Raw genomic sequence first — 17,614 nt, 5'->3', positions numbered from 1 at the left:
AAACGCACTGGGTGACGAACCTGTTCTATTTATCCTATGTCTATGATTTTGGTACGCCCTGTTCATTTCAATGGGTACGCACCTCGCCTCATCCGATCCAACTCTTCTGCCTTGGTTAGCTGCTGTGCTTGTAACTGGCTAGCGTTAGCTACTAAGCTCCTGCTTATCGTGTTTTTGACGAAGATCGAAAGAGTGCGTATGATTTGGAGGGACTATATTGTATTTTCTACCTGGGAATCCTACACGACTTGGATATAATACGAAGATTTTGGCCGTTTGGATCGTGGAGTTCGCTTGTCTTGACTGGTTTGGGAAAATCCACTGCCTATCAAATAACAGGTAAATCCATCGCTGTGCAGCGGCGTGAATCACAGTCCTTCACAGCGTTAGCTACGTAAAAGTCGTTAGCTGGGAAGCTACCTAGCTAAATCTTAAACTGTCATAAAACGTTATTTTTGATAGAAATCTAGCAAGCTACTGTCTAGCTAAACGTAAATTCGTGAAATAGCACGGTAACGTTAGGTTTAACAAGCGAGGTAACTAGATAACATCTCAAGCCTTGCCATGTTAACTATCTACGATATCGTAAGGATCTGACAGACAAAATGGGTGAGACGTGTCTTATGTTGACTAACGTTACTCAGTGAGAGAGTAAACAGAGAAAGACGCAAGACAGCTCAGGATTATTGTAATGTACATTACATCAGCGTGTCCTTGGTCATCGATGGCATTGGTAGCTACAACTAAGAAAGGTAGCTACAGTAACGTTATAACCTAAATCAAATAGGACAATGGTTTGGAAGATGGCTCATCCACAGATTAGTGATGATAATAGCTAGCTAACACGGCCTAATCCTTATAATTGACAATGTTCACACACTGGTTTCGTCTTGTGCTGCTACCGTTACTCGGTGTGTATTTATTATTACTTTCATTATTAACTACTTGTTTTAGTTCTCTATTTCTACATTTTCTTTCTCTCTGCATTGTTGGGAAGGGCCCGTAAATAAGCGTTTCACTGTTCGTCTACACCTGTTGTTTACGAAGCATGTGAATAAAAAATAGATGTTATTTGATAACAATGCGTTTTATTCGTCATTGCACAGGCCCAATCTGCAGTTTCTATGACAGTTTCGCCAGGGTTCCCATAGTGACAGAGAGGGGAAAGCCGTACCCAGGCTGTCACTCATGCTATGGGAATGCTCTGTCAGGCCAAGGAAGTAGAGAATAGCTGAGTAGGCTACTATAATTTAGTACTATTTGCTAGTGAAACCAATAACAGATGTAGCCTAGGAACTGTACTTCTGGTCTAGGGCATTAGTGCGGCTTTTTAATGCTGAGCCTTCCTTCACTAACACCCAGCACCCAGGACCAGAGCTACTGAAGCCAATGCTCCTTTGAACGTCCAGACAATTCCCCGATACAGAGGCTGAATATGAGACGGCCCGGTTACCCAAACTCCTTGCTACGGCACGCCCACGGACATTAGTTTATTATCCGCAATGACTCTGGATCTGAGTACCTTCCCAGGACGATTTCTAGAGTGAAAATGCGTCTGATTTGTCCCAGAAACCGGTGGATTGGGCCAGAGACAGAACACGCGCGGGTAAAGCGGCGTGTTGAAAACGTACCATTGCCTTTGATACTCTGCATTGTTAGAGATAATCCACTCTCCGATTACATTGTTTTGTCCAACACCCCTACATTATTTTATTTTTGGGGGGGAGGGCTGCCGCTCCATTTATTAAAATCACATTTTAACCAACACAATCAATTTTTGTGACTACCTGGACTTGGTTTTGAAATATTTCGTTTTGAAATATTGAAACCAAACCATATGATTTCAATGAAAAGTATTTTCATAAACAAGAGGAAAAGGTGAATGTAAGAAGTGCTCATTGTTTCATATAAACTACATGTCATATTCAACAGCATATAAACTACATGTCATGTTCAACAGCATATAAACACTCTAAATAGGTCAGGAGACACACAGGGACACTAAGAAGGAACGGAAATTAATTATTTAGGCTATATTATTTCAATTATTTCAAGGCTGTGGCATACAAGCATTTCGCTACACCCACAATAACATGTGCTAAACATGTGTATGTGACAAATACAATTTGATTTGATTTACAAATAAATAAATTGTGAACCATTTCAGGCTGGCAGGGACAGAGCGCTCAGCATTTAAACATTTAGTTGTATTAAATCATTGTAGTCGATAAGTTGCACATATAGGCTGTGACTTACTTAGAATGAAATACAAATTTAAATGAAAAAATGTCTTATTAGCCTCCATCTACAGTGCCTTTTTATATTCATTTTTAGAAACATTGAGTTTGGCCAGAGTCTGTGGCTTCAGGCTCATGCGATGGTACCTGGAGAGCAGGCCAGCAGCTGAGAATACCCTTTCAGCGCCTGCAGAGCCACTGGGGATGCTAAACACCATTTGGGCCACTCTGGGACGTGTAGTTCTTTTAAAACCATTTTTTCTGTAGGCAGGTCTAAAGAATTTTAGGTAAAAGAACTATCAAAATGGAGGTAATATGCCTTGCCTATTGGGCCCAAATCAATGATGGCCTATTGTGTATATAGATAACAGAATGAAAATGAATGGAACTTTTAAGAGATCCGACTTTTTGTTTATAAATACTGCTACTGTGACACACTTAGCGAGCACACTTTCTGTTAGCATGTGCATGTAGTATGTACACCGTCATGCTTTCAGATACCTGTCTTTTCAACTTCCACAATGATTCTTGTGGACACAACATCACCACACTCCCTCACTTGCTCTTGGTCCTCCTCATCTTTTGTAAGTCACCTTGATTTTTCACCCGTGTGTTTTAGCACAGGTGAACTCTGTGAACTTAGTTTCTTTATGGAAATATGTAGTGAACTCTGTGACAGTAGCTAAAGCAACACACAAGTAGACTACAGATGCATGCTGGGCCAGGGCATGCCCTGAGGTCGTGAGGTGAGCGCTACTGGAGAGAAATTGGAGCGGGCGAGGAGGCCGACGCTCCAACCTTTTGGCGAAACTCGCTCCAAGCTCCAGTCAAATCGAGCATGTTCCACTCCTTTCTCCACTCCGCTCCGCTCACATACTCTGCTACCATCTAGCAGACGGAGACTGGTAGAAGCTGTTTATCTCCAGCGCCATCACTAGCTGGCTACAGCCCGGTACTCTGCTACCATCCTAGCAGACGGAGACTGGTAGAAGCTGTTTATCTCCAGCTCCATCACTAGCTGGCTACAGCCCGGTACTCTGCTACCATCTAGCAGACGGAGACTGGTAGAAGCTGTTTATCTCCAGCGTCCTCACTAGCTGGCTACAGCCCGGTACTCTGCTACCATCTAGCAGACGGAGACTGGTAGAAGCTGTTTATCTCCTGCGCCATCACTAGCTGGCTACAGCCCGGTACTCTACCTTGCACTTTAGAGACTGCTGCCTCATGTATATAGAGTCCTTGAACACTGGTCACTAACAATGTTTACGTACTGTTTTACCCACTTTATATGTATATACTGTATTCTAGTCATGGTTCATCCTATATAACTACTGCTGTACACACCTTTTCTATTCGTATACTGTCTATACTATTGATACACACCATTTTATTTATATAGCGCTATAGAGATATTGCGGACCCTGTCATTGCTCGTTCTGATACTTTTTTAAAGGTTCCTCGGTTCCTCTCGGTTCCTCTGGGTTCCTCTAGGTCGATCCTACAGGGTTGTAGTTATTCGGCATTCACTAGATGAAAACAGACTGAAACCGTGAACGACAAGGGCCTATATGAACGTTGCAATAAGAAACGTTTTGTTTTATTTTATCAAAACATTTTGCTCCACCGTGTGCCATCATGAATATGACGCCGCTCTCTCAACTGTCAAAACAACATTTTTCAATTGCAAGTATTCTACTAGCCAGGCAGGCAACTAGGGAAAGTAGATTGTCAATTGATGAGGACTTGGCCTATCAGAAATGGCTGCGGCTATTGACAATGGCAATCTATTGACAGTCTTGACTGTCTCTATGTACACAAGGAAAGAGTCAAATGTAACACTCTCCAAACAAGAAAAACAAAGTTGTCCAAATGCAAGTAATACGAGCCAATAGGCAGATTTCCATTGACCCAGGTTGATTCGACAAAAGCGATGTCGCAAAAAATATTGAAATTGCAGCTGTAGGATGACTTTTCTAAAGATCGACAAATGTTATCCGTTTGACGGGTGGATTTTTATTTTGTCTAACTTTCTTTGTCTGCGACAAATCATGATGGAAATTGTTGTTTTTCGAAATAAATGATCATTGCGAATAATTAGTTACCTCTCCTTCGACAGCACGAGAAGCAGTGCACAGTTTGCCTAGGCTGCCTGTGATTGTTTGGCATGCATAATGACTTGTCAGGGTTTCCGTTAGCTGGCAATAGACAGCTTTTTGGCTAGTTGTATTTTTAATTTTTTTAAATTATAATAATTGAAAGGCCAATAAATAAAACTGTTGCCGGGCAAAATTACTGGGAGAAAAAATATCTAAATGCAAAAATAATGCTTTTTATTAATTGATGGAAATGCCAGTCTATGTAAATATATTTGACCTTCGTGCTTATTGGTCTATAGGTTAATTTGCAGAAATAAAATCGGCCTGTTTTGTATGTTCATTAATCATTGTGTATCTTATTTATCCAACGTAACTATCACCGGTGCACAGCATACAGAGCCTATTTTGAGTGGGGTTTCTCCTGCTCAGCTGCTGGAGTAAAACATGTGCTTTTATAAGCCCGTTCATTGCGCAACAATTATAAATGCGATTGCGTGCAACATTTAAAAAAAGAGCTACTATTTTTATTTCTCAACTGGTAATTGAAGAACGCCTCCCATTCATCATTCAAGTGCAGGGCAACAGGCTATCAGATCTTCACCCACCACTTTACAATGTGAGCTGGAGGTCGAATGCATTTTGAAAACAAACCTAATTGTTAGAAACCTGAAGTGTTTGTTTTCATATTATGAGGCATGTCTTACCTTGCTTCTAAGTAGCCTACAGACAAAACCCCACCATGGAAACGTGGAGGCAATAATTGTATAAAGACTTCATAGGCGGTGTGTGAGTTTGAAGTTTGGGGAAGCTTACAATTTATTCTGACCGTTTCCACCGTTCTGTGTGCCAGTTGTGATTTTTTTTTTCATATCCAAATTTTCATAGAACAGTTTAATTTCAATAACAATGTTTTTCATTTCTCAATCATTGTCAAGTGGGTTAATCATTTAAATTTGAATGAAAATGATAAAAATCGGAAAAGTAACTGAAGCGAGATCCCCAGCCTCTCTGTTATGGACGTGTTGAATACACCGTGACCCGTTGGTGGCTGAAGGAACTCGTGGAACTCAACCTATAGGCCAATGCAGCAGTAGGACTATAATCTGTGAGTTTAATGCGCTCATTTACTAAGGTAAATGTACTACTGGTGATATATGTAATGGAATATTAAAATAGTTATTTTTTTCAAAAGGAACGAAGAATTCACACAATGAAACAATAAATGCACAAGATTGGCGGGAGAGAGACCGGCCTATATCTTCCTCTCCCCTTCTTGTCTCAACATGTTAAAATGATACTCCAGACACTTGAGCTTCACAGATCTAACTGACCGCTGCAACTCAATAATAAGCTATGCCTAATGCCAAGTGCGCTGCCCAAATAGGCATAGCCTACGAGCTTGTGATTTGAAACGATCCACAGCAATTGTTTTCAACAACCAATGATTATCGGTTCCTCTGTGGCTAAATCATGCTTTCTGGTGAGTTATTTTTAATCAATTTATTTCCATTTACTTCCCTACTTCCCATGTTCTATTGGTTACCATTTACTTCCCTATTGGAGCCACCGCTATGACATTTCTCTCCTGTTCTATTGGTTTTCATAATAACTTTCTATGGTTGTCCAGAAGCCAAAGGATCAATCCTGGTCATATTATCAACCCATCCTGGTTATATTATCAACCCATCCTGGTCATATTAACAACCCATCCTGGTTATATTATCAACCCATCCTGGTTATATTATCAACCCATCCTGGTCATATTACAACCCCACCTGGTCATATTAACAACCCATACCTGGTCCATATTAAACAACCCATCTGGTCATATTATATCAACCCATGCCTGGTCATATTATCAACCACATCCCTGGTCATATTACAACACCCAAAACCATCCTGGTCATATTAACAACCCATCCTGGTCATTAACAACCCATCCTGGTTCATTATCAACCCATCCTGGTCATATCATCAAACCCATCCTGGTTATATTATCAACCCATCCTGGTTAATATTATCAAACCCAGATCCTGGTCATATTATCTACACCATCCTGGTCATATTATCAACCCATCCTGGTCATATTATCAACCCATCCTGGTCATAAGAATCGAATCGAACAGATCTTTCCATCTCTTTCACATATGGAACCACTACCAGAGTGCTCTGGTTACAATGGTGTTTTCCTGCAAATGTTTGAAAATGACATTTTATGGCTTCTTCATTATATGAGTTGCATGTTCTGTTGAGCGTGCATTACCATCCTCTAAATGTTTCGTTGAGGTGCATTACATCCTCTAAATGTTCTGTTGAGGTGCATTACCATCCTCTAAATGTTCTGTTGAGATGCATTACCATCCTCTAAATGTTCTGTTAGGATCCATTACCATCCTCTAAATGTTTTGCTGAGGTGCATTACCATCCTCTAAATGTTTCTGTTGGGATGCATTACCATCCTCTAAATGTTCTGTTGAGATGCATTACCATCCTCTACAATGTTCTGTTGAGATGCATTGCCATCCTCTAAATGTTCTGTTGAGATGCATTACCATCCTCTAAATGTTCTGTTGAGATGCATCCATCCTCTGAAATGTTCTGTTGAGGTGCATTACCATCCTCTAAATGTTCTGTTGAGATGCATTACCATCCTCTAAATGTTCTGACAATTACCATCCTCTAATGTTTCTGCTGAGATGCATTACCATCCTCTAAATGTTCTGTTTGAGATGCATTACCATCCTCTACATGTTCTGTAGAGTGCATTACCATCCTCTAAATGTTCTGTAGAGATGCATTACCATCCTCTAAATGTTCTGTTGAGATGCATTACCATCCTCTAAAATGTCTGTAGAGGTGCATTAACCATCCTCTAAATGTTCTGATGAGATGCATTACCCATCTCTAAATGTTCTGTAGGGTGCATTACCATCCTCTAAATGTTCTGATGAGATGCATTATACATCCTCTAAATGTTCTGATGAGATGCATTACCATCCTCTAAATGTTCTGATGAGATGCATTACCATCCTCTAAATGTTCTGTAGAGGTGCATTACCATCCTCTAAATGTTCTGATGAGATGCATACCATCCTCTAAATGTTCTGTAGAGGTGCATTACCATCCTCTAAATGTTCTGGAGATGCATACCATCCTCTACAGTGTTCTGTTGGGGTGCATTACCATCCTCTAAATGTTCTGTTGAGATGCATTACCATCCTCTAAATGTTCTGCTGAGATGCATTACCATCCTCTAAAGTTCTGTTGAGGTGCATTACCATCCCTCTAAATGTTCTGCTGAGATGCATTACCATCCTCTAAATGTTCTGCTGAGATCATTACCATCCTCTAAATGTTCTGTTGAGATGCATTACCATCCTCTAAATGTTCTGCTGAGATGCATTACCATCCTCTAAATGTTCTGTTGAGATGCATTGCCATCGTCTAAATGTTCTGTTGGGATGCATTACATCCTCTAAATGTCTTGTTGGGATACATTACCATCCTCTAAATGTTCTGTTGGATACATTACCATCCTCTAAATGGGATTCCCTGTCATTCTGAGAACGTGGGTAATGGGTTATGCACCTAATGCATATGGGTCCGGTAAGTTTCTCAAAATGGCCGTCAATTTTAAATCTCCCGTCACGTTGTCTGGCGACACTTTTTCCTAACGAAACGCCTGGTCAGTTACGTGCTTAGCCCACACTGTAGGAGAGGTCCGAGTTCCACACCGAAGGAAGAGGTGCCGAGTTCCACACCGAAGGAGAGGTGCGCGTTCCACACGGAAGGGAGGTGCCGCGTTCGCAACACGGAAGGAGAGGTGCCGCGTTCCACACGGAAGGAGGTGCCGCGTTCCACACGGAAGGAGAGGTGCCGCGTTCCACCAGGAAGGAGAGGTGCCGCGTTCCACACGGAAGGAGAGGTGCCGCGTTCCACACGGAAGGAGAGTGCGCGTTCCACACGGAAGGAGAGGTGCCGCGTTCCACACGGAAGGAGAGGTGCCGCGTTCACACGGAAGGAGAGGTGCCGGTTCCACACGGAGGAGAAGGTGCCGCGTTCCACACGGAAGGAGAGGTGCCGCGTTCCACACGGAAGGAGAGGTGCCGCGTTCCACACGGAAGGAGAGGTGCCGCGTTCCACACGGAAGGAGAGGTGCCGCGTTCCACACGGAAGAGAGGTGCGCCGTTCCACACGGAAGGAGAGGGCCCCGCGTTCCACACTGAAGGAGAGGTGCCGCGTTCCACACTGAAGGAGAGGTGCCGCGTTCCACACTGAAGGAGAGGACACATCAGTCAAATGTGAGGTATTTTCAGAAGGTAGATAGTAATATGAGCTAAACATGTTAGTGAACTGACAATTCGTACCGTATTAATTAATTTTTCTGACCCGACGCATGCTACATTTGGATCAGTTGTTTCCCACGGACTGATGCACTCGTATCTTAACATTTTGAACTGGGAACGACGCGGTGAATCGTTGCTTCCCTAGTTATTACCATGAGAGATAACGCCTTGTAAAATACATACAGACGTCCATCCCTTTGGCTGAGAGGGACCTACCAATGTTCTACTTGTTTTCAGGAAAGTTCGATGAGGCTGTAGGGTCTTTTCCTCTATCTTAATCGGACAAGTTCGAGATAACGTCTTGTTAAAATACAAGCTTCCAACACAATTTTATCTGTGACTGGGGAACAGTTATTTACGGGCTAATGTTCGAAAAAAAATCAATAATATTTGAGGTCTGCTGTGATGATCATATCAGACCAGACCTCTGTTAGAAAACAGCTCTCAATGTTTCCTCTCACTGCTGCCCTGTTGCTGCCTGCAAACGCTTGTTTACTGTGTCTCCATTCTCCATTGTGTAGGAAGACGCAGCTGTGAAGATGGGCCTTATTCATTATGATGCAACGGAGAAAAAACGTTTTGCAACAGAAAGCGGCGGGGGGGGGGGAGCGAATGTTTTATTGGTACAAATTTAAGACCCTCCCTTTTTTTTTTTTTGCCTGTTTTCTTCAAGCACAGCTAGAGCATTGGACATGATTTCAAACACCTTTGAAGCCAGCTGTTACGTAATATCAGTCAGTTTACTTGGTCATATATAAACATGACCTAATCAGATCGTTATTGCTGTTCCAGCTGGCTGACAGGTGCTAGGTAGGTCATGTTAAAAAGGGTATAGTAACCTACTCAACCCGGATTATTAGTGCATAGTGAGTGACGTTCATTACTTCCTGGATATTAGCCTGTTATAGGCTGAGTGTATAAAACATTAAGAACACCTGCTCTTTCCATGACATAGGCTGACCAGTTGAATCCAGTTGAAAGCTATAATCCCTTATTAATGTCACCTGTTAAATCCACTTCTATCAGTGTAGATAAAGGGGAGGAGACGGTCTAAAGAGGAACTGTATATGTGTGTGCCTTTCAGAGGGTGACTGGACAAGACAAAATATTTTAAGTGCATTTGAACGGGGTGTGGTAGTAGGTGCCAGGCACACCGGTTTGTGTCAAGAACTGCAACGCTGCTGGGTTTTTCACGCTGAACAGTTTCCTGTGTTTATCAAGAATGGTCCACCACCCAAAAGACATCTAGCCAACTTTACACAACTGTGGGAAGCATTGGAGTCAACATGTACCAGCATCCCTGTGGAGTCAACATGGGCCAGCATCCCTGTGGAGTCAACATGGGCCAGCATCCCTGTGGAGTCAACATGGGCCAGCACCCTTTGTGGAGTCAACATGGGCCAGCACCCTGTGGAGTCACATGGGCAGCACCCTGTGGAGTCAACATGGCCGCATCCCTGTGGAGTCAACATGGGCCAGCATCCCTGTGGAGTCAACATGGGCCAGCATCCCTGTGGGTCAACATGGGCCAGCATCCTGTGAGTCAACATGGCCAGCATCCATGTGGAGTCAACATGGGCCAGCATCCATGTGGAGTCAACATGGGCAGCATCCCTGTGGAGTCAACATGGACAGCATCCCTGTGGAGTCAACATGGGCCAGCATCCCTGTGGAGTCAACATGGGCCAGCCCTCCCATGTGGAGTCAACATGGGGCCAGCATCCATGTGGAGTCAACATGGACCAGCATCCCTGTGGAGTCAACATGGACCAGCATCCCTGTGGAGTCAACATGGGCCAGCATCCCTGTGGCGTCAGTATGGGCCAGCATCCCTGTGGAGTCAACATGGGCCAGCATCCCTGTGGAACGCTTTCGACACCTCGTAGAGTCCATGGCCCAACGAATTGAGTCTGTTCTGAGTGACAAAGAGGGGGTGAAACTCAATATTAGGAAGGTGTTCTTAATGTTTTGTACACTCAGTGAAATATAGGTACATCAATTTAGCAGCTAGCAGGTGCCAGTAGAGGGACAATCAGGGTTGGGGTCAACTTATATTAAATTCAGGAGCTGAAATTCCAATTCTAATTCTCTGCAATGCTTTTCATTGTTGAACATTTTGTTATGGAATTTGGTTTACTCTCTGAATTGAATGGAATTGTAACGGAATTGAATCCAACCCTGGAGACAATAGCCTCTCAGCAAGTGAACCCATTCAATAACATTTCATGATGTGCACAGATGCATTGGACTGTTTGACAACATGTCATAGTTGAAATTATGAGTTGGCTGGCTGAGAATTCCAAGGTTGAAGACACATTTCTAGGGCTCTGACGGTCAGGTAATATTGGATGATGGTAATTGGCCAGTCAAATAACTGTTTTAATAGCAAACAACAATAAAAAATGTGGGAAAAAAACGTATTTTGACCGCATGTGCTGCCATAGAATGAATAGAACGGCGTCGCCATTCCAGTCAATGATGGCATAATGGGTTGACCGGTGGCTATTGCGAGTGTACCAATAGAAGCATAGCAGGAAGTAAAAGCAGGAAGTGTACCCATCAATGTGCTGTCGTTTGTTGATTCAACTTAACTGACATTACAAAACATTACATTCCATTGCATGTTTCACATCACTTAACATCATTTGAATGAACATTCTACATTACCATGGAAATGATTGCATCACAATACCAAGCACCCATTGTGAGTGGACCCATGCGTTTACAAGCCACATTTCCAGTCTTAGAGGTTCCTAGCCTGTTCTATTCATTCTATTTCTATGTTTACTGCTGTTGCATTGTGGGGTGGGGGGTGTTGCCTAGGCAACTGAAGATTAGTTTGCTACAAGACCTTGCTTGTTTCAGCAAGGAGCAACAAAGCTTCATCATGTTGTTAAGAGTCCATGTTACCACAGAAATGGACTCAATGGACTTTTATTGGTCACATTCACATGGTTAGCCGATGTTAATGCGAGTGTAGCGAAATGCTTGTGCTTCTAGTTCCAACAGTGCAGTAATATCTAACAAGTAATCTAACAATTCCCCAACAACTACCGAATACACAAATCTAAAGGGAGGACTAAGAATATGTACATATAAATATGGATGAGTGGCATAAGGCATGGTTCAGTATAAGGTACAGTATATACATATGAGATGAGTAATGTAAGATATGTTAACATTATTAAAGTGGTCAGTGATAGGAGTCTATGTAGGCAAGAGTCTCTTTGAGTTAGTGATGGCTGTTTAGCAGTCTGATGGCCTTGATAGAAGCTGTTTTTAAGTCTCTCGGTCCCAGCTGTGATGCACCTGTACTGTCCTCGCCTTCTGGATGACAGCGGGGTGAACAGGCAGTGGCTCGGGTGGTTGATGTCATTGATGATATTTTTGGCCTTCCTGTGACATCGGGTGGTGTAGGTGTCTTGTAGGTTTGCCCCCGGTGATGCGTTGTGCAGACCGCACCACCCTCTGGAGAGCCTTACGGTTGAGGGCAGTGCAGTTTGCCATACCAGGCGGTGATACAGCCTGACAGGATACTCTCAATTGTGCATCTGTAAAAGTTTGTAAGGGTTTTAGGTGACAAACCAAATTTCTTCAGCCTTCTGAGGTTGAAGAGGCGCTGTTGCCCCTTCTTCACCACGCTGTCTGTGTGGGTGGACCATTTCAGTTGGTCAGTGATGTGTACGCCGAGGAACTTAAAACGTTCCACCTTCTCCACTGCTGTCCCGTCGATGTGGATGGGGGGGTGCTCCCTCTGCTGTTTCCTGAAGCCCACAATCATCTCCTTTGTTTTGTTGACGTTGAGTGAGAAGTTTTTTTTCCTGACACCACACTCCGAGTCTCGTCATCGTTGTTGGTAATCAAGTCCACTATCGGCTGTGGAGAGCGTGATCACACAGTTTTCCGGAACAGCTGGTGCTCTCATGCATGTTTCAGTGTTATTTGCCTCGAAGCGAGCATAGAAGTAGTTTAGCTGTCTGGTAGGCTCGTGTCTCTGGGCAGCTCTAAGCTGTGCTTCCCTTTGTAGTATGTAATGGTTTGCAAGCCCCGCCACATCCGACAAGCGTCAGAGCCGGTGTAGTACGATTCGATCTTAGTCCTGTATTGAAGCTTTGCCTGTTTAATGATTCGTTGGAGGGCATAGCGGGATTTCTTATAGGCTTCCGGGTTAGAGTCCTGTTCAGAGTCCTGCTTGGCATCTCTAGCCTTTAGCTCAGTGCGGATGTTGCCTGTAGTCCATTGCTTTTGGCTGGGGTATGTACGTACGGTCACTGTGGGGATGACATCTTCAATGCACTTCTTAGCCAATGACTGATGTGGTGTACTCCTCAATGCCATCGGAGGAATCCCAGAACATATTCCAGCTGTGCTAGCAAAACATTCCTGTAGCTTAGCATCTGCTTCATCTGACCACTTTTTTTATTGATCGAGTCACTGGTGCTTCCTGCTTACATTTTTGTTTATAAGCAGGAATCAGGAGGATATAATTATGGTCAGATTTGCCAAATGGAGGGCGAGGGAGAGCTTTGTACGCGTCTCTGTGTGTGGAGTAAAGGTGGTCCAGAGTTTTTTTTTCTTATTTTTTTTCTCCCCCTTCTGGTTGCACATTTAACGTGCTGATAGAAATTTGGTAAAACGTATTTAAGTTTCCCTGCACTGAAGTCCCCAGGTACTAGGAGCGCCGCCTGGGTGAGCGTTTTCCTCTTTGCTTATGGAGGAATACAGCTCATTCAGTGTGGTCTTAGTGCCAGCATCAGTCTGTGGCAGTATGTAGACAGCTATGAAAAATACAGATAAATTCTCTAGGTAGATAGTGTGGTCTTCAGTTTATCATGAGATACTCTACCTCGGGTGAGCAAAACCTCGAGACTTCCTTAGATATCGTGCACCAGCTGTTATTTAGAAAAATACATAGTCCGGCGCCCCTTGTCTTACCAGACGCCGCTGGTCTGTCCTGCCTATAAAGCGTATAACCAGCCAGCTGTATGTTGATAGTGTCGTCGTTCAGCGACGACTCCGTGAAGCATAAGATATTACGGTTTTGAATGTCCCGTTGGTAGTTTAATCTTTCTCGTAGGTCGCTGATTTACATTTCCGAAGATAGCACGTTTGCTAGCAGAATGGAAGGAAGTGGGGGTTTATTCGATCGCCTACACATTTTTAGAAGGCAGCCAGTCCTCCCTTTTTCTCCCCCTTCTCTTCACGCAAATCACAGAGATCTGGGCCTGTTCCCGAGAAAGCAGTATATCGTTCGCGTCGGGGTCGTCTGACTCGTTAAATGAAAAAAAGGATTCTGCCAGTCCGTGGTGAGTAATTTCTAGGCTGATGATAATCTAGAAAAGGGCTGAATAGGAGCTATTGGCCTTGTGGGTCAATTCATAGCCTGTCAATCATTTAAGGACATCAACACTACTGCTGTACAAAGCTAGGTCTTGAGTTAACCTAGTAGCACAGAGGTGTATACCACAAAGCAGGATCAAGGAGTTATCCTACTAACTTGCCTAAATATTATAACGTTTGATAAAAAATAAAAAATAAATAAATTAGCCATTTTCTACTTAATTCAACACCAAGGACATATATCTGTAGCTTTCTTTACGAACCAGAAAATCTATAGTTATTTCTCGTAGCTGGCTAACTCATTGATCATGCTTTGTAGTAGATCCCTCTGGATTACCACGATGTCACACAACTGGAGGCTAATCAGTTGAGTGTTTAGAAAACCTTCAAGATATTTGATAAGGGTCCAATCCAGCCATACAGTCAGTGAATCCCTTCCAGCCCATACTGGGGGGAGATGTTTCTAGTGAAGTGACCAGAGAGGTAAACACACTGTTTTAGCAACATTGAAGTGACCAGAGAGGTCAACACACTGTTTTAGCAACATTGAAGTGACCCTCTAATGAAGTGATACACTTTTTTTTGTTTGTTGTTGTTGTAAAGGTACAATCTGCAATATTTACAGCTGTTAGCTCACATGGTCATTTCAATTACCTGAACGCTCATATTACGCAAGACAAGAGGTTAGCAGTCTTTTCAAACAACCGTAGGCCTATATTTTGGGGTTATGATGGGGCAAGACAGTTAGGCTATATTTGGCTCATAAGGCATGTTCTTCAAGACTGCTAACTTCTTGTCTTGGGTAATTGGACTGATTGGGCAGTCGTTATATAAGGTGATCTTGCCCAGGCAGCCTGTCTGTCTTGTTTTCATTCTGTCCTGCGGCTCTGGAGAAGAAGTTTGCTACTTTCTTTATGCACTAGACTACATGGATATCCTGGTCCCAGCGGGTTCTAACTCTGGTCCCAGCGGGTTCTAACTCTGGTCCCAGCGGGTTCTCACTCTGGTCCCAGCGGGTTCTAACTCTGGTCCCAGCGGGTTCTCACTCTGGTCCCAGCTGATTCTAACTCTGGTCCCAGCWMATTCTCACTCTGGTCCCAGCTGATTCTCACTCTGGTCCCAGCTGATTCTCACTCTGGTCCCAGCTGGTTCTAACTCTGGTCCCAGCTGGTTCTCACTCTGGTCCCAGCTGGTTCTCACTCTGGTCCCAGCTGATTCTCACTCTGGTCCCAGCTGGTTTCTCACTCTGGTCCCAGCTGGTTCTGGTCAGCTCACTGGTCCCAGCTGGTTCTCACTCTGGTCCCAGCTGGTTCTCACTCTGGTCCCAGCTGATTCTCACTCTGGTCCCAGCTGGTTCTCACTCTGGTCCCAGCTGGTTCTCAACTCTGGTCCAGCTGGTTCTCACTCTGGTCCCAGCTGATTCTCAACTCTGGTCCCAGCTGATTCTCACTCTGGTCCAGCTGATTCTCACTGGTCCAGCTGATTCTCACCTCTGGTCCCAGCTGATTCTCACTCCTGGTCCCAGCTGATTCTCACTCTGGTCCAGCTGATTCTCACTCTGGTCCCAGCTGATTCTCACTCTGGTCCCAGCTGATTCTCACTCTGATTCTCACTCTGTCCCAGCTGATTCTCACTCTGTTTCCACTCTGGTCCCAGCTTGATTCTCACTCTGGTCCCAGCTGATTCTCACTCTGATTCTCACTCTGGTCTCAGCTGATTCTACTCTGGTCCCAGCCGATTCTAACTTTGGTCCCCGCTGATTCTCACTCTGGTCCCAGCTGATTCTCACTCTGGTCCCAGCTGATTCTCACTCTGGTCCAGCTGATTCTCACTCTGGTCCCAGCTGATTCTCACTCTGATTCTCACTTTGGTCCCCGCTGATTCTCACTCTGGTCCCAGCTGATTCTCAATCTGATTCTCACTCTGGTCCCAGCTGATTCTCACTCTGATTCTCACTCTGGTCCCAGCTGATTCTCACTCTGGTCCCAGCTGATTCTCAATCTGGATTCTAACTCTGGTCCCAGCTGATTTCTCACTCTGGTCCCAGCTGATTCTCACTCTGGTCCCAGCTGATCTCACTCTGGTCCCAGCTGATTCTCAATTCGATTCTCACTCTGGTCCCAGCTGATTCTCACTCTGGTCCCAGCTGGTTCTAACTCTGGTCCCAGCTGATTCTCACTCTGGTCCCAGCTGATTCTCACTCTGGTCCCAGCTGATTCTCACTCTGGTCCCAGCTGATTCTCACTCTGGTCCCAGCTTGATTCTCACTCTGGTCCCAGCTGATTCTCACTCTGATCTCCACTCTGTCCCAGCTGATTCTCACTCTGATTCTCACTCTGGTCCCAGCTGATTCTCACTCTGATTCTCACTCTGGTCCTCAGCTGATTCTCACTCTGGTCCCAGCCGATTCTAACTTTGGTCCCGCTGATTCTCACTCTGGTCCCAGCTGATTCTCACTCTGGTCCCAGCTGATTCTCACTCTGATTCTCACTCTGGTCCCAGCTGATTCTCACTCTGGACCCCACTGATTCTCACTCTGGTCCCAGCTGATTCTCACTCTGGTCCCAGCTGATTCTCACTCTGATTCTAACTCTGTCCAGCTGATTCTAACTTTGGTCCCCGCTGATTCTAACTCTGGTCCCAGCTGATCTCCAATCTGATCTCACTCTGGTCCCAGCTGATTCTCACTCTGGTCCCAGCTGATTCTAACTTTGGTCCCCGCTGATTCTAACTCTGGTCCCAGCTGATTCTCACATCTGATTCTCACTCTGGTCCCAGCTGAATTCTCACTCTGATTCTCACTCTGGTCCCAGCTGATTCTAACTCTGGTCCCAGCTGATTCTCACTCTGATTCTCACTCTGGTCCCAGCTGATTCTAACTCTGGTCCCAGCTGGTTCTAACTCTGGTCCCAGCTGATTCTAACTCTGGTCCCAGCTGATTCTCACTCTGGTCCCAGCTGATTCTCACTCTGATTCTCACTCTGGTCCCCGCTGATTCTCACTCTGATTCTCACTCTGGTCCCCGCTGATTCTAACTCTGGTCCCAACTCTCGACCAGACGGTTCAAAACAGAGAACCGAACTAGTTAGTAGGCTGCATCGATACTTGAGTGACTGTAGACCAACAGGCTGCTACAGGTTTATAGGCCCACAGGCTGCTACAGGCTACATGTTTATAGGCCAGTCAGGACAAGACAGCGATGGAGTTACAGTGGGGTGAAATACTCCTTCAAGAGATGGTTCACTCCAATCATGTCTGAGTATTCCGCTCAACAAACCTTTTCTTAGCCTCATTGTTCTCACCCATTCCATTCTATCAAGCCCGGGGATGGGCAACTCCAGTCCTCTGGTCGTGTCCCACTTTTCTCCATCCCTAGCAAACATAGATGATTTTAAACAAATTACGTTCTAAACTGAATCTCATGATCATGATTAGTTGATTATTGGAGTCAGGTGTGTTGGCTGGGGCAAAAGAGACAACTCCAGTCCTCGGGGGCCTGATTGGGTTCACTCCAAACCTAATCTAACACACCTGATTGGGTTCACTCCAAACCTAATCTAGCAAACCTGATTGGGTTCACTCCAAACCTAATCTA

The 17,614-nt window shown here is 44.4% G+C and overlaps 1 protein-coding gene across 1 annotated transcript in view; it reads left to right on the top strand.

The window, feature by feature from the left end:
• Window positions 1–64: 64 nt before the first annotated feature.
• Window positions 65–17,614, top strand: part of LOC112073032 (CSC1-like protein 2) — a gene marked incomplete at its 3' end in the record, with an annotated part of 91,901 nt that continues 74,351 nt past the window's right edge. Inside the window, 1 exon segment of the mRNA XM_070440022.1 lies at window positions 65–339.

The sequence above is a fragment of the Salvelinus sp. IW2-2015 genome, unplaced genomic scaffold (assembly GCF_002910315.2).
Source record: "Salvelinus sp. IW2-2015 unplaced genomic scaffold, ASM291031v2 Un_scaffold2128, whole genome shotgun sequence".
NCBI lineage: Eukaryota > Metazoa > Chordata > Actinopteri > Salmoniformes > Salmonidae > Salvelinus > Salvelinus sp. IW2-2015.
This window is presented reverse-complemented; position numbering and strand designations above follow the sequence as displayed.